Source organism: Dromiciops gliroides, chromosome 2 (genome assembly GCF_019393635.1).
Source record: "Dromiciops gliroides isolate mDroGli1 chromosome 2, mDroGli1.pri, whole genome shotgun sequence".
NCBI lineage: Eukaryota > Metazoa > Chordata > Mammalia > Microbiotheria > Microbiotheriidae > Dromiciops > Dromiciops gliroides.
The window spans coordinates 600196567-600215572 of record NC_057862.1 but is presented as its reverse complement, the minus strand read 5'-3'; the positions used below and the strand labels follow the sequence as shown (position 1 = coordinate 600215572).

General features: G+C 36.2%; 1 protein-coding gene and 1 non-coding gene across 31 annotated transcripts in view; one reads left to right on the top strand and one right to left on the bottom strand.

Annotated features, from left to right (window-relative positions):
• Window positions 1-19006, bottom strand: part of NRXN1 (neurexin 1) — a 1484103-nt gene that overhangs the window by 487338 nt on the left and 977759 nt on the right. The window lies entirely within an intron of this gene.
• On the top strand, window positions 17092-17195 carry LOC122744900. Its single transcript, XR_006355235.1, has one exon. It is a non-coding gene; the product is annotated as a U6 spliceosomal RNA (small nuclear RNA).

Here is a 19006-nt window from a genome sequence, read left to right as displayed (position 1 = left end):
TAATTGTCAGGTACCGTCCAGGCAAATTCCCAGGTGCCTATGAGGGAGACCACACTATTTTCCCCCTGGGGTAGGAGTTCTTAACCTGGAGGTCTATGAATTTTAAAAAAATGTATTTCAGTATAATTGATTTCCTTTGTAATCATCCTTATTTATAATTTTAAAAAACATTATTGTAGACTTTATCAGACTACCAAAGGAGTCCATGACACAAAACAGATTAAGATCCTCTGTTCTTGGGGGATTTGAGAAGTGGTAGCCAGATGATGAAATCTATCTCTGTGACCCTTAAACTCCTTTCCCTGGTGAAGCACCAGGTCCTGGACAGTCAGCCCCTTAGAAGACCCTCCCTTTCACCTCTATACTCTGACCAGTGGCTTGCATTCAGATGTATATCTGTCCAGCCTGGACATGACCCTGTCATGGGCACCATGAAGAATTCTTGCCCTCTCCAAGATAGTATCCTGTAGTCTTCTTTGAAAAAAGGAGATGTCTTTATATAAATCAGAACTGACTTTTATTTGAAAAGAACAAGTATAGCTAGTGTATCCAGGAACTTGAGTCAGAGGAGCAATAAACTCCAGGCCCATGTTTCATCTTAAGAAAGAGACCTCAGAAGAGCTGTGGGTGTTTATGAGGACTGCAGAGCCTTGAGCAAGCATTTTCACAGTAGCAGAGTAAAAGTTTTAATATGCAATGTTACTGCTCCACAGTCACCATATTAAACCTTAATGGTGTATGCTAAATGCTCTCTGCCAGGGCTGCAGATAAGTTCACCCCACAGTATGGCTCATAGGAATTGTCCCTGACTGTGAATCGTCTTGCAGTTTATGATAACCCTTCTGACTTGGAGTTCCTGGATACTACTTCTCCCAATTTCAAATAAGAGCAGTTGTTTGTACTCTTGAACAGGCTCATAGGGACTCTTTATTATCAATTCAAAACAGTGCTGACTCTCATTTCCTTACCTTAGTTAACCAACTGTCAGTGAGATTGACTATTTTCTAAGGGCTGGACTCTCTGACCCACACTCAGCAAAACTTCAAATGCGTTCAATGTGGACTAAGCCAGAAACAAGAAAAAGATGGTGCTTTAAGAGATCTGTGCATGTGGCTGATAATTAAAATCATTAAACATTTTTTGACCCTAATATAGAGATATTATTGTTGTTAGATGCTGGGAGAGATACAAAGATGATGTGGGTCCCTGTCCTCAAACCACTTAAAGTCCAGTAGGGATAATAAGACACTTACACTGATAAGGACAGTATGAAAACAAACAGAAAAAAATGGCTAGGGAAAAGTTTAGACACTTTGAGCCTTATCATATAACACATTATTAATTGAAAGATAGCTCAGAGGAAGGCCCTTGTAAATAGGACATGATGAGTCCCTGGTACAAAAAGATGTTCATAATAAGGGAACATAGATAGCTTCTAGTTAGCCACCCCAAGGAATTGGAAGACCTATTCTACCAGTATATAAATGACTACAAATTCATAGTATGAAAATCTCAGGAAACATCAGTAAATGTATAGAATGAGCATCCTCTTCTCCGGTCAGTAATATTTACTAGTTGGACAACTACACCATTATCTCCACTCCTTACATTCTGCCACCACATATCTTTCTGCTATCACTATTCTCATTAAAAATCAATTCAAATCAGTAATTATTAATTAAATACCTACCCTATGAAAAGAACTATGTTGGACTGTGGGAATACAAATATGAATAGAAAATAGAAAAATGGCAACCATGCCTTCAGAAAATTTACAGGCTAATAGCAATTATATATGTGTATATATAAATGACAGAATATAATAAGAGCAAAGATCAGACTAAAACAAAGTCTATTACTAATTTGGGGTGAGCAATGACCATTTTCATTAATAAAGATCAATTTCATTTAAAAATGCTCAAATGGATCTATTATCTCAACAATTTGGTTATTCCCTCTAACAATGACAATCATAGATAGTGAAAATGCACAGACATGGCAATGGAGCATCATGTAAGAGGAAGTGTTTAAAGGTCAGTTTGGCAAGATTGTAGAGAATGTAGAGTAATGGGAATAAAGGCTAGATGTTTATATTTGATTGCAAAAGTGTTAGGATGCCACTACATGGAATTTAGATGTGGAAGATGAACTGGATAGCAAAAAGATTTGGGACAGGAAGACCAATTAGATGTATGGCAATAGTTCATGCCAGAGGTGATGAACTAAGGTGGTGGTTCTTTGAGTGAATAGAAAGGGGAATACATTAGATATGTGTGCAGGCAAAATCAAAAAGACTTGTCAATTAATTCTGTATGGAGGGGAGGAAAGGGAGGACTTGAGGAAGATACTGAGGATGTGAACTTAGGTGACAAGAAGGACATGGGTCCCCTCCACAGAAATTGGTAAATTCAGAAGAGAGGTTGGGTTCAGGTAAAAAGATAATAAATAGGGGCAGCTAGGTGGCACAGTGGATAGAGCACCAGCCCTGGATTCAGGAGTACCTGAGTTCAAATCTGGCTTCAGACACTTAACACTTACTAGCTGTGTGACCCTGGGCAAGTCACTTAACCCCAATTGCCTCACCAAAAACAAAAACAAAAAGAAGATAATAAATTCTGTTTTGGATATACTGAGTTTGAGATGCTTTTGAGATGTCCAATTTGAAGTGTCCAATAAGAAGTTAGTAATGGGGGATTAGAGTTGAAGGGATTTGTAACGATTGGAATAACGCCACCTGCTGGATACTTACTGTAGAGGAGTTCTGCCCATGAAGGGAAGGTCTTTGAGGGCAAGACCAGGAGTCAGGAAGTGATGCGGGCTAGTGGGAGGAGGAAGGAAGAGACTGGCGCTCAGTCTCGGGCTCTTTCCTCTGGACTCTGGCGGAGAAGGGAGCTAGAAATGTGCTCTCCCTTTAATAGATAGAAATCTAGGCCTTTCTCTCTCTCTTTACCAAATTCTTATTCTCCTTAATAAATGCTTAAAAGTCTAACTCTTGCTAAAGCTTATAATTTATTGGCGACCACTCATTAGATATTTTAGACAGACTAGCTAGAATTTTAGCCCTTAACAGATGGCTGACCACGAAGAGGAAAGCTAACCCTCAGTCTTCTTCTGATCTTCTGATTGGGTAAGAAATTTCCCCTCCCTCTCCCTTTAACTGCTAAGTACTGGCTCACTGGCTGTGTTTTCCTTTAAATTTTTTCAAATGGACCTTTTAAACTCCCTAATTATCCTATTTTTGATTTTAGTCTGTTTAACCAGACAAATGGGAGATAAGATCATGTTAATGCTTTGTTTTTGTGGATTTTCTATTTTTCTTTTTATTTTTGTTAAAAGAGCCAGCAACTTACTCACACAAGGAAATATCTCTCCCTCTCCCAACCATGCTTTTTCAGAGAAACCTGAAGAGATTCCTGCAGTTTTTCCCAGTTCTAACACTAATTGTTGCTCTAATTTTGCATGCCTGGAGGCAACCACCCACCCTCTAGAAGCTTTTAATCCCCTAGCACCTGGAGGAAAAGTGGGGGAAGAGGAATCCAGGCCTGAGTTCAAAATCAAGTCTGATTCAAATTGCTCTGGTCCCTCCCCTCCTCTCCAGACCCCACCCTCTACTCCTCCTATGGCCAAGCCCATTGCTTCCCCTGCCTGGGAAGTCCAGAGATCTGATGCGCATGCTCAACTTTCTGTAACTACATTTGCAGCTTTAGGCTCAGTCCTTCCCCAGCCTGGCTGTGCTTCTGAGACAACCTTAGAAAACCCTTTAAATTCCAGTTATGCTCGTTTTGTTCATAATTTTGCTAACCTGCTTTTGTCTTTAATTAGTAATCTTATAAAGCATTTGTATGGTGAAAAGCCCGACAGACAATATAGAGGGGTTAAAGAAGAAAAACTTAAGCTGAATAAGAATGACAATCAACATAGTTCAAGACTCTGCTTCTTTTGCCATGGAAGGGTATATATTTTACAGAAATGTGGAAGTAAGCAGCAAGGTATTGATATGAGTATTGGGGATTTTAGATATCGGAATCAAGAGTGTTCTGAATTCACTAAGATTATTAATGTCAGTTCAGAGGTTACATAGGATTTCTATGCTATTACATATACATTTTGGAATTAATGGTATAGGTTTATTTTCATAGAGATTTTAATGCTTTTGAGATTGTGTCTTATACTTAGTTTTTAAAACAAGGAGAATATTTGTAAAAGCTTTTTATAGTCATGTGATCAAGTTTATATTTTATAATACTCTTATTGATATTAAGTTCATATTCATTTAGATTTCCTTAGTTTGAATTTCACTGTATTTTATTGTTCCATGTGTATTTTCTTCTATTCATTTGTCTATCTAATTTTGAAACATTGCAAGATGGTTTTGATTTCATAATACAATGTTAATTCTAGGAGTATTGTGCTCCCATATTCTGAGTTGTTTGTTTTTGCTATTTTTTTTTCTCTCAACTGATTATTTGATCAAACTCTTTAAAGCATTTCCCTGGCAAATTGGTTGCCATGGCAAGTGTAAATTGATTCTAGAAGTATTATTTTTAATAAGCATATTCAAAAAAAAGGGGAATGTTTGTAAAAGTTTTCTTTTTTCAAAAAAAGTTTTCTTTGAGATTGTGTTGTGCTTTAACTTGTATTCAAATATGTTCTGATTTTTCACAAAAGTAATTGTATACTAAGTAAAAAAAAAAGGGTATCATTTGAAATTGTTGCATAATTATATATTGTGTTCTGAGTCAAGATGTATTCACATTTTTTGCAATCATTTATTATCCTCAATTTTTAAATCCATATGAGACTTGGATTATGGGAACTTATCATTTAAGACATTAATTGCCTTTATTCTGAGTTATCAGATGCCAGTTGGCCAAGATGCCATCCAATCACAAAAGGAATACATGCAAGAGCAGACACTGAACTGTCACATGAGGGGAGACATGCATGAAGTCAAGGTATGGCCAAGGGAACGGCTTTTGACAAATGTTGAGGTTGGATTCTCTTGGTTTAATATTTTATTCTCTTTTCCCCACAATATTGTACAGATGGCTGGAAGTATTCATCCCACCCATCTCACTTCTACACCTGGCTTCTATGCTCCCTCCTATATGCCTGATGCCATGGACATCTCAATCCCATGCATCTGATTAAGTCTGACTCAGTTTCTTCCAATATGTTCGGTGGCATGGACATATATTCCATCCACCTATTTTAAGCCTGGCATACTGTATGGGCAGTATATATTGCTCAAGTGTGGGAATGCTCATATCCCATCATTTCTCTGTTCTTTTATGGTAACCCCCATAATTATCTCAGGTGTCATGATAAATACACTGTTGAATTTGGCCTTGACATCTGTTACCAATTATATAAGATTTTAAAATTTCTCATAATGGCATGAGGATAATTAGGCAGATGATGCAAAAAGTGATGAAACAAAGACAAAAATTATTTTTAAAAATTAATATCACAGCAATTGTCTTCTCAATTACTCTCCATAAGGGGGGACTATAATAATAATGTAATTTTAAAGAATGGTTCAATTTTTGTTTTATTGTATGTTTCATGTGTTAACAACTAAGATTCTGTATTCCCTTAGACATGTTTTTGAGAACTTTCATTGTTTGATTTGATTATTGACAAAGCTATTTTAAAGTTGTGTTAAGCTCAATTTTGTAGGAAATTTTCCTGGCTGATTACCAGCATCCACACCTCAACCCCTGAAAAGACTTCCATTCCACGACTACACCTAGAGGACATCTGAGAAAAGACTTTCAGAGACTTTAAATGAACAGTTTTGATTTGTTGTTTTTGTTGTTTTTTTCTCTTTCTGTTATAATATACACCATCTGTAACATGTATTCTCTGCAGAGGCCCTCCCTTTGCAAGACTAATGTCAAAGCGTCGGTTCATGAGGACAAAAAAAAAAAAATCGCCCCTCTGGACAAAACTTTCCTCTCTTCCTTTTCTATATTGTTGTTCACATATTATTAGTTAGCAATAGTTATTATATTGTTTTTACTGTTCCGTCAAGGAAACATTTTGTTTCTTGAGGAACAACAGGGGGGACTGTAACGATTGGAATAACGCCACCTGCTGGATACTTACTGTAGAGGAGTTCTGCCCATGAAGGGAAGGTCTTTGAGGGCAAGACCAGGAGTCAGGAAGTGACGCGGGCTAGTGGGAGGAGGAAGGAAGAGACTGGCACTCAGTCTCGGGCTCTTTCCTCTGGACTCTGGCGGAGAAGGGAGCTAGAAATGTGCTCTCCCTTTAATAGATAGAAATCTAGGCCTTTCTCTCTCTCTTTACCAAATTCTTATTCTCCTTAATAAATGCTTAAAAGTCTAACTCTTGCTAAAGCTTATAATTTATTGGCGACCACTCATTAGATATTTTAGACAGACTAGCTAGAATTTTAGCCCTTAACAGATTATTGTTAGCATGTTAGAGACAGAAATTCAGTTAGGACACCTAGATTTTCTGAACTTATTGTCATGATTATACCGGGGCATGCTGGTCATTTCCCCACCTTCTCTTGTCTCCTTGACAGTGTGTGCATTCCCTGTTCCACAGATAAGGCTCTTGATCCCGCAATAATTCTAATTTGAGAACAGTTCACACTTCTTTGTTTGACCTTTATGGTCTAGACAACAATATAAATTGGATTTTTTTCCTGAGGAAAGGCTTTTCCATTCAGGAAACTATGTATTTACAGAATGCATAGATAACCAGGACAATATGGCTCCAGCTATAAACACAGAGGAACATTGAGACACAGACTGCAAGGGTATTGAAGTCAGAGGACCTGGGTTCAAATGCTGATGCCTCTATTTACTGCATTGTGACTTTACACAAGTCGCTTAACCTTAAAAGGAGGAAGTTGGATCCAATGGCCTCCAAAATTTCTTCTGGTTCTAAATCTATGTCCATATTGTTGGCATTAGCAAGGATAGTAGTATAGTGTCATGTAGATTATATTGGTTCTGATAAAAGGTGGGACCTACCAAGAGAGGAAATTGTTGGACTCTCAAACAATCCTGATGTATCCTTTTTATAGAAGGTCCTACTCAGTTGATTACTCTTTGTTTCCAGGACTTGCTAGGCCCCTGGAGGAGATAGAAGCAACTACAGAGGAAGACTGTTTCACTTTAGCACTGTTGAATTCTTTCTCCATGGTAGAGAAGGCCTAATGCTTTGCTAGCCTAAGTGCTCATATGATAATTCAGCATCTTTTTCTTTTTTTTGTGTAGAAACTTTTACACTAGTCTCAGCTGTTAGTGCCATCCCACTAAGGGCAGCATCTAATCTATATTTATCTTGCAATTTCTAATTTATATATGTTGTCTCCCTCATTAGAATGCATATTCCTCAAGGGTGAAGACTATTTTTGCTTGTTCTTTGTACCTCCAGGGCTTAGCATAATAAATGTTTAATAATTGTTTATTGATTGATTGAGATTCTGGTGTTGTTAAGGTTATTTCAGTGTAGTGCAAAATGCATCAGAGTATTATTACTGAAGAACCCTTAAGATTGAACTTAGGCTGTGAAAGCCCAGAAATAGTCTAAGCATTCCTAATATGTGAAAAATTCACCAAAAGAGCATTACAAGTAGAAAAATACAAAAAAAAAAGTATTACCATTTTAAAAACAATACTGATGATTATCATTAACAGTATTTAATAGACATGATGTGTGCATTAATTGAATATGAACTTTTGCTCTAAGGTTTCTGAATGCATTACACAAATGCAGTTAAGTGGATTTTATTTTATCCTATTACCACCTAATTTACTGAATTCACAATCAGTCTTTCAAGAGATTTGCAAAATGACTTGCTTTGAAGAAGCAGGCTGACAAAAACAATTTGAATGTTCAATGTGCATCAGGAATGACTGTCCACAAACTGAACTATTCAGTAGACACGTGGGAATTTTTTATAAGACTGCAATGCAGGCCACTTAGCAAAGAGCTGGGCAAATCCTAAAATTTTATAGCAGTGAAAGACAATAAGGATAAAGGATAAACCTCTACCTGCTTGTAAAAGCTTCACTAGTCTATCATCATAATTTCCCTGGAATTCATTATAAAATTATTTGCATAGAGCTCTTCCTTTAAATCTATCTTAATTGATAGCATATGCAAAATGCAAAATAATTGCATTATAAAAGTCATAAGTCTAAAAGGGATAGAATACATGATTTTTCTCAGAAGGTACAGGATTACTGGTCAGGATATGTTACTGATATTCATTATAGCTCTATGAGAGGCAACAAGGCATATAGGATGGAGAGCCAGTCTTGAAGGCAATAAGACCTGGGTTCAGGGCTTGTGTCTTATACTGTGTATGTGACCCTGGGTAAGTAACATAACCTTTCTGTTCTCTAGGCAACTTTTGAAAACTGTAAGTCACAGAGAAGGTGATGTCCAGCATCAACATAGGAAGTTTCTCCAAGAGCTTTAAGTACCATTGAAATCACAGGGCCAGTCCCTATTCCTATATAAAGAAGAGTGAAATACTTAGGCGTTATGCCTACTTTATATGCTATCATTTAATTATAGATTGACTATATTTGCTTACAGAAGCATTATATTAGTAAAGAAACTCGAACTCCTCTCTCATCTCAACTTCTATGTTACCAGAGTTTGAGGTGAGTAAGAGCCTATAAAATATGCTTCAAACCATTTACTTCAATGATGTATGGAATACAAGGGCTATGACTGAATTCTTACCAGCATTATTTTCATTTTTAGTCATGATGAGTAGGTCATCCATAAAATCGATCAGTTACCAGTTCATATTTGTTTTAGTTTTGTTTGCAACTAGGTCTCCCTAGCTCATCTAGGCTGGAATTATGGGGACCATTCATGGGTAGTCATGCTCCTGATTAGAATAGGAATGTTTAACAGTTTTGTTTCCAGTCTAGGCCTGTTCTCCTCTTCCTAGGTAACCTTGTGGTTCTGCCATATTCTGGGCTCATCATATTGATACAACTCAAAACTCTCAGGCTGAAGAGATTCCCCCAGCCTTAGCCTGCTCCAGAGCAGACATAGTCATCTGGGCATCTTATCAGTTTGCTAAGGACCTTACTTAACATGTTAATATCAAAGGAATATCAATAGGTCGTTAGTTTATCTACCTGCTTCCCATTATATGTTTTATATCCAAATATATCCCAAATATATGGTTGATGTTCTTGTTTTTATTTTGAGCCAGAAGTAGAGATTCTACTTTGGTAAAATTTTCAAATATCTTACAAACTTCATTGACCTTCATGGAGTTATTCATGATGACAGCTGGAAAGAGCCTTATAAGAATCATCTTGTTGAGGCCCCTCATTTTACAGAGGAGGAAACTAAAGACCAAAATTGGAAAATGACTTGACCAAGGTCGCAGTCAGTTAATGGCAGAGCTGGGACTTGAACTCAGGTTTCAATCCAGGAGACTTTCCATTCTACCACACTGCCTTTTTTTTTCCTATTAACTAACTCGAATCTCTTGTGTTACAAATTTTTGGGTTTTGCCTTTTAATCTTTTGTGAAAGGAGGTCAGCTGCTCTTAACCATCCAAATTTTTTCCTTATGTACTTGAAGACTTATTATATTCCTTCCCAAAATTTCTCCTCTCTGGATTAAATCACCTGAATTCTTTTAAGATCTCTGCGTGGGTCTTATTCTATTCAGAACCATCAAAACTTGTAGGAAATGTGCCTGAAAAATTCAAGGTAGAGGCCACAAAAAACAACCCCAGCAAGGCAATGACTTTTATAGAAAAACTAATGAAATGATTATGTCATAAATGCATTCTTTTATACTAGGAATATGACACATCTTTTTTTCTTGAGGAGTCCAAAGAAATACAGAGTTGGAAGGGAATTCAAATGTCATTTAGTACAAATGCAAGCAAGAATTCCCCCTTATGACATACTGGACGACAGGTCATCCAGACTCTTCTTAAGACTTCCAGTGATGCAAAGCTTTCTGAGTTAACCCATTCAACTTTTGAAGAGCCCTAATTGTTAGGGAGTTATTTTTCTTTTTTACATCAAGTTGATATCTGCACTTTGCAAAAGTGAGCTGTAAAAATATTTGGAAAGGAAAAAGAAGAGTATAAGTAAGGAACTGCATATTAAGAAAGATTTATACACATATTAGCTAATCTTCTCACCTACCTAACCTCCATTCTAAACATACTAACTCCTAGTTTACAGCTATTGGAAGACCATAGCTGTTCTTGAAGGTACAATGGGGATTGAGATTTACAAGGGAAATCTTTAGGAAGAGAATGCAAGAAGAATTTTATAACTCGGGTGAACACTTAAGATTTTTCTCAAAATCCTGCAATAAATATTCTTTTGTATTTTATGACATTTTTATAGACATATGTTCTATCTCTAGCTTAAAATCTTTGAAGCCCTCTTTCCTCTCCCTGGAGATTCTCTCCTCTAAAAAAAAAGAACACCAAACCCAAACTCCCAGCCCCCCAAAAACATATTAGACTATTCTCCCTGACCTGGCTTCTGAAATTCTTCCTAAAGAAAGGTACTATCTTAAACAATTGTTATATAACTCATTTGGGAGACCTAGTTTTTAATTTTTTTTTTAAGTCTGAAAAAAAGATATGGCTTAATTGTCTACAGAGAAATTCTTGCCTGATGCAGGGTGCTTAAAACTGATTTTTATGATTAATAGGTATCTATGTAGCACCCACAGAATCATTTCAATTTCCCCTTAGAACTGAAAATTTATTTCCCATAATCCAGAATCTCTCTGGGTAGCCTGACTGGTTTTCAAATGTAATGATCCTGCCTTCTATAGATATGAAATTATCAAAAGATATTGGCATAATGCAGGGACAAAACGCCATCCTTTTATTATGTTCAAGATTGATCTGACCTCAGAACTAGCACTTTGGGGAATTGGGCTTCCTAATCATGTAGACCCTTTCAGGAAACAGCTTATTTATGGATTTTTTTTTTCAGTAGCTAGATGGAGATTTCACACTTCTGGCTTCCTACAACTCCCTACTCTATTCCATCTCAATATTTGCCCAAGATGGGAGAGCTATGTGCTGTGTCTGACTGGCAGGCAAGCTGATTACTTACTTTTCAATGGAAATCTGTTTTCCAATATATATTAAATGGTCCCAATGATATGCAGGTCTCCTTTATAACACATATGCATCCTATCCTTTCCAGCAGAATTTCAGCGACTCATTCACTGAATAATGGAATGCTATTGTCAGTTCCCATTCTTTCTTTTATTTTATTTCATATTACTTCCAACTATGTATGTTTCTCTTTATTATGTCACAATTGCAATATATGGACCATTTTAACTCTGAAATTCACTTGAAATGTATACTGAATAATGGATTCTTTTTTTATATATAAAGTGCTTGAAACAAAAATGCGACAGACAAAGCTTTATAAGGTTGCCAACTGCTCCCTCATTTTTTTCTCCTTTGGTACAGAATTATTGTGGGAGTTTCATACTATACAAGTTGTTCCTCAGGAAAAAAAAGGCATTGGCAAAGCAAATAGAAGAAATAAGCTGTCCTTAATTTAAACACACACACACACACTGCAACAATAATGGCAGTAAAAAATAGCTGGCAAAACCCAGTGATCTTCTTTGTTGCATTCCTTTTCAAATGACCACATTTAAAATAAAACTTACTCTTGCCTTGGGCTAATAAGTCCATAATCCATTAAGCCTTTATAAACAAATCTAAGGTTTCTCAAATTAGTACTAAATACAGAAAGTGAAGTGAATTAATTCCAAAGTAATAGTGAGGAGATTAAAGAAGATCAATGATCCTCTATCATTTGTTACTTCTTGTTATTTGTCCTTCATTCTCCAAGAGGACCATGACATTGGGTGATGTCATGACTTGCAGTGAGTTGGATTTAAGTGAGGAAGGGCTGTGCAGTCATCAACCTCACTCTACCCTCCAGGGCCATCTAAATTCAGTGGCAAGATATACATCAGGATAACTGGAAATGGCCCTGGAGGATTTTTTAAGGTAATTGGGGTTAAATGACTTGCCCAGCTTATAAGTGCTTGAAGCGATATTTGAGCTCAGGTCCTCCCAACTTCAGGGCCAGTGTTCTATCTATGGTGCCACCTAGCTGCCCCCCTCCTCTTTCACTACACCTTCCTAGGACAGCTAGTCTAGGAATTCTAGAGTTTCGCTTGGCCAAAATATAGCATAGGAAGTTGGAAGGAAGAAGGAAAAGGACAGCATATGAATGATAAATCAAAGTTACTGTTCCCCAAAGGAAGGAATAAGACCTAAAGAATACATTGAGTGCAGGAGAACAACCAGAAATGGCCAAAGATAGTATGAACAGACAAACTGTCCATTTCAAAGTGAGGTTAGGCGGGCAGCTAGGTGTTGCAGTTAATAAAGAACGGGCCCTGGATTCAGGAGGACCTGAGTTCAAATCTGGCCTCAGACACTTGACACTTACTAGCTGTGTGACCCTGGGCAAGTCACTTAACCCTCACTGCCCGGCAAAAACCAAAAACCAAAACAAACAAACACAAAGTGAGGTTAGGTTATAGAAAAAGTAAAAGATCTGTGATTTCATTAGTAAGGAGAAATCCCAATATAGACACTACCACTACCTACCCAACAGCAAATCACAACCCTTTAGAAGGTAACCCTTCTTGTTTCTTCTGTTGTCTTTTGATTTTAAAGAGGCCCAATGATATCATGAGCTACAGTAGATAAAGGAAGACTTAAGAAAAAAAAAAAAAACTTGAGAGACGTATTTTGGAGTTCATTTTTATCCATTTGCAAATGCCTAAAAGATGGAAATTAATTGCTTTCTCTGAGAGTTAGGTCTGCCATTTAAATGTCCTTAACAAAGAAACAACATCATTAAGCTTGAATCTACAAACAAGTGGCTTGATTATTTTAATTAAATAAATGGCTGATGAGTAACCAATCAAAAACTATGAGTTTCCATTATTTAACTCCACCCTCCATATCCAAACATATCTTCCACTACCTCCCAAAGCAAAACATTTTTAGGCACTTTTCCCTACTTTCCTCTGGACATATGAAGTACTCTCTCAATTACCCACCTTTGCTCATACATTGTACCCTGCTTAGAAAACCATTCTTTTTCCCTTCTGCTATCCAAATACTAGCTCAAATCCCACCTTCCTGAGACATCCTTAACTACCCCCATTCAAGTGCTTCCTTGTTAGCACTTAACTTAGAAAACACTTTTTTATTCCACATGTTGAAAGAATGGTGCATTTCAAATAAGTGAATTTTTTCAGATAACTGAAACATTTTCTGTTTGTGTCAAAACATGTTTATCTTTAAAAAAACAACTTGTAAGTACTTTTGATGCAAACATTTTTCAACTATTTTATTTATCTGCCTTCTTAAACAAAGTATACTAAATATAATTTGTTTTTCTTGGTGACTAAAGACCATTATTATTAAAAAACAAACAAACAAAAAAACCCCAACAAACTCTAATACCGTACTATAAAAGAAGTGATGTCATAAGGGGCTAGGGAGATATATAGGACTGTTTCTTCCTAAAATAAATGGAACCAGATATCTAGGTTCTGTCATCTATGCATTTGCATTTTACTGATTTTCACTACCTTCCTCTCTATCTACTTGTCAAGTATTTCTTCCCCCTGCTATCCTCGTGTCTGCCCCTAGCACTTCCCCCTCACTCCTTTAATTTTCTCTTCTTTATCTTCTGAAAGCCAGGAAATTAGATAACCAAGCTTATTAGAACTGGGTTTGTTCATTCACAGGGTCCAAGGGGCTGGTCTCCTTTGAATATGAATGTTGATGCACTGACTTGGAAACATCTCTATTTTTTTTTCTGCTCAAGACCCTGTTCGTCAACACCAAAAGAGAATTTAAATTAACCAGCTAGGGGCAGCTAGGTGGTGCAGTGGATAAAGCGCTAGCCCTGGATTTAGGAGGACCTGAGTTCAAATCAGACCTTGGACACTTGACACTTACTAGCTGTGTGACCCTGGGCAAGTCACTTAACCCTCATTGCCCCACAAAATACATTTTTAAAAATTAAAAATAACCAGCTAAGTGACTTCTAGATAAGGTTTCACTTAACTCTTTAACATCTGCATGTCTCATATTTCCAAATAGATTTTATACTCCTTAGCATCTGGAAACATGACTTATATTTCTTTCAAATCTTTCTCAGTGTTAGTTACTTAGGATATATCTAAAAATTATAAGAATAAATAACCAATTTGAAAAATTGGTCAGAAAGGGCCTCAGTTACCATCTATTCCTATCCATATTAGAAAAAGAAAGCCCACTACATACACCAAATCAAAATCCCTGGGAAGTTGTTTTCCAATTTTTGCTTGAAGATGTAAAAATAAATAACAACAACAACAATAATTTATATAGCATCTACTATGTGCCAGGCACTGTGCTAAGCGCTTTATAATTATTATATCACTAGACTTCTAGTGAGGGAGAACTCATTACTTTCTAAGGCAGCCCATTTATTTTTATAAAGCTCTAAGTATTACAAAATTTTATCTTGTATCAATCCTAAATTTATCTTAGTATCTTACAGCAAATGCTCTTAGTTATGGAATTCATTCAACACAAGTGGTTATTTAGACAAAACCAAAGCAGAGCTGGTTTGCAGATAAATGCCACGTTCCTATTCTCCTGAGGGAAAAAAAGATCATCTGCACCCAGCAGATAGATGCTTATAGGGCACAGCACACACCTGGTGACTTAGCTATAATTTTAGTCATTCTGAAAATTACCCTGCCATCATTATTGTCAACAAATATTTATTTAGGCTCAAGCTATTGGAAAAAGATTTTTATATCACACCACCACCACAAATTAGGATAAGGGAAAAATATATAAGAGTGAGATGACTAGGAGGTAGGGACTTGGGTTCTAAACTAATTTGTCACTAACTTGCTAGCAGCATGACCTTCGGTAAGTCACTGAACTTTTCTGGGCTTCACTTTCCTTATAATTCTAGTCCCTCCCCTCTGTCAATTATTTCCTCTTTATCCTGTATATAGTTTGTTTGCTTGTTGTCTCCCCCATTAGACTGTGAGCTCCTTAAGGGCAGGAACTGTTTTTTTGTCTCTTTGTGTATCACTGGTGCTTAGCATAATGCCTAACACTTAGAAAGCACTTTTATCGATGTTTATTGATTGATTGCTCTATAAAGCAAAGGGAATGGGGAGGGTGATGGACCAGATCACAACTGGCACACAACAATCCCAAGGTTAGTCCAAACCAAATTAAAATACAAAATATTAAATTTAACAAAATAAATACAAATACAATAAAACATAATGTTAATATCTGATTTTTCTAAGTCAATATATAGTAAGCAGGGATCTTTATATCCAGTTTAGTGGTCCCCATTTCCATTTGATTTTGACATCTCAAGATGAGATTATTTCTAAATTCCCTCCCAGCTTTAAGGTTCTATGGCCTTTGTTCTTCTCCTTGAGTACTAATAGGAACGGATCTTCCTAGAACCTGTAAAAGTTTCTAAAACACTTTCCACATAGCAAACCTGTGGGTTAGGAAGATAATTCAAATATAAACATCCCTACTTTACAGAAGAAGAAACTGATGCTCTGAGTGATTAAAGAGCTGTGAGTAAAGAGCTAGTAAATAACAGATAGGATTGAAATCTAGGTTCCTGACACTAAGCTTCCCCTGGCCTTGTATATTTTTCTTTAAGACCACAGATGAAACAGAGAGAATGGGAAGCTGAAGATTTTAATGTAACTATGTATGAAAATGCTTTTTTCCCCTTTTCTTCTCTTAATATTTTCCTACTCTTCTCCTCAAACCTGCTCCTGGCATTTCTGTGACAACGAACTAGACACATCTCTCTGGTGTCAGTTGGTTTTTTGCATTTTTCTCCCTTCTACTCACAGTCTTCAAAGAGTTGATCCTTGAATGTTCCTTTGTAGAAATTCAACTTTTAAATTTCTTTTAAAATGAAAAGTCACTATTGGCTTTAGATGAATTTAATTATAAGTTTAGACAATAAGAGTAAAAAGGTGATGTTTGGGCTTTCTCTTTTCAAAACATAATGAAGAATTTGATCAATTAATTTATGAAGGGAATGGATCATTAGTAAAGAATTCCAGACACAGCTTTATTACTCATCTCTATTGGCAGTAACATAATCCATCACACCAAAAAGTTGAGGCTATTTGGACTAGCAATTAATTAATCTGAACAATTCTGCTCAGGTGACTTCTAAGTTCTGCTCCGAATTCTCCAAGTAGATAGAAGGCTGTTAGATTTTCCAAGAATAAGTATTCAATGGAACATGAACCAATTCTAATTTAAAGCTACAGACACACATGATAAAGGAACAGCTCAATACTCCAAAGAAAGGAGTACTTTGTTCTGTAGGAAACAAATGCTCCAGGCCCTAAACATGACTGAACAAAGTTTATCGCTGCCTCTTCACAGAGGAAAAAAATGCCTCTCAAGTCCTCAGTACCTTAAGAGGTTTGCAACTATCCCTAATTATAAAGTACTATAATTCTAATTGGATTATATGGAGGTAGAGAAAGCAATATTCCAAGCTATTTATTATACACATTTGAACATTTTACAGAAGTATATTTGTAATTTGGTCATTTACTACAGTGGGCCATCTATAAAGCTGGTTAGTAAAAAATATTTTCTTAGAGAAGAGCCCAGACATTGGATAATATAATATCTGACATTTATTGTACTCTTAAGTTTTACAGTGTACATAAATATTATTTCATTTGGTTCTCACAGCAAAACCCTATGGGATACCTATTTCAATCCCCATTTTATAGATGAAGAGACTGAGACTGAAACATTACATAACTTTCAAATTGTCACATGGCTAGGAAATGGCAGAGACAGAATTTGGACACCTGCTCCCTAGTCACTCTGTGTTCTTTATTTTTTTTTAAACACAGCACATATCTTCTATCTTGTCTTCAAAACCTACCATCAAACAAATTCTAAAATAAAAATGGCCTAAGATTACTGCCACCAGATCCAAAAAATTCAGAATTGTATAAGTATAGATATATTTTCTTCCTTGAAACTCCTTGGAGAGCTTGCTACTAAAATTGGAACAATACAGAGAAGATTAGCATGGCCCCTGTGCAAGGATGGCATGCAAATTCGTGAAGCAAAACTCATTGGAGTGCAGAGAAGAGAAATGAACAATTAATACATCTTCTTCTGTCTAATGAGAACTCTATATTCTACGATTTAAAGACACTTTAGATACTTCCCTGTTCATTCACATATCTATATCATTATAGATAATCCTTTCACATAGTATATAATACATAGATTTATTTCATATTTATATCCACACTCAGGGTGCATAAAGAACTAAAGGCTACTTATTTTCCTGGGAAAGGGTTCCAAACCCATGTTTTACTTCATAATTACAAAAGGAAGATGCTTTGGACAAATGAAAAAATAATCAACGTTTTTGCTATTCCTTTTCCAGAAGAACAAAGAACACTGCATAGAAGGTAAAGACGTATGGATATATATCAATATAAAGAAAATTTTCCTAACAATTAAAGTGAAATGGACTCCCTTGAGAAACTGTATGTTTTGCTTCACTTGAGATCTAACAGATAAGAATGGATGGCAAGCTGAGATATAATGACTTCTAATATCCCTTCTGATTTCTTTTCATATGCATCTTTGATTCTGGCATTCATGTATGATCACACAATTTCAATATCCCTTTACCTATAAATGTATCACTTTGTATTACTCAAGGTGAAATTATGATCCCTATAAACAGCTACTGTATCTTTTTACCCCATGAGAATACTACTTTGAAAATAGGCCTTATCATGTCTTTAATAACACTTCTCCATCTTTGTTTTACACACATGTGTGTCTGATTATGTGAAACTAGTGCACATGTGGAAAATGTCCTGCATGACACCTACCCTTACCTGGGAAAACCTGGTCTACAGAAGAGTTGGCCTAGAATGGATCAGAAGGAATCCTGGCTTATAATGTGAATTTTATAAAGCCTTGAGCACACTAAATCCAACCCTACCTGTGTATACTGTAGGTGCTTTTATATATTAGAGTAGAAATGTATTTCCCCTTGTATTCCCCTTGGAATATATTCAGTATAATATCTATTAAGTAAAGTACACACAGTGCAGTTATTAATTGAAGACATTCACCTACCTCTATTCACAAAATTCAATACTAAGTGCACCTCAGCAAAATCCATGCTTACAAACATATCTATCAAGAATTCTAATCCAGGAAGCTTTTGTCCATATAGTATAACATAAAAAAGCATTTTATAGGTCATAACAGCAACATAAACATATATAACTTATTCCAATTAGCTGGGAGTCCTGACATAATAGATTACAAGCTTTGATTCCATTAAGATGCTGCAGCAAAGCTTTGATATACTGAGAATCCTGGTTGCATTCAACACAGTTACAGAAACTGAAAAATGTGTTCTATTGCTGCTACTTACTCCAAAGAAAGCTTCTCTGACCTAGCATACATAAATATATAATCACCTCAAACTGAGAGAGACAAATGTGGCTATCTCCTTTCAGATCTAAAATGAACCAGTAACTCCTCAAATTGAGTAGATATCAAACATAATATAATAAGGAACAAGGGCAACCTGGTCTATTAAAGGAGTTATGAAGAGGTAACCATTTTTCAGGGTCTCAGGAGACTTGAATAAGGTTAGATGGTGGCAGTTGATAAAAGAGAACCAAAGGAAATAAAGCAGCTGTGACGTTGACCCTTTCTGTATGCAAAGTCAAAAGTCTCTATGAACTTACTAAGTCAGAGATATTTGACCTATCCTGTTCTTCACGGGCAATATTTAAACAATACCGTTCTCTCCTTTTCACTCTAACTCCATTGGAAAATAATTAAACAGATCTGTAGGGGTGAGGGAGATTCTTTGTATCCAGGTTTCATCTCAATTACCTTCCTGCCATTATC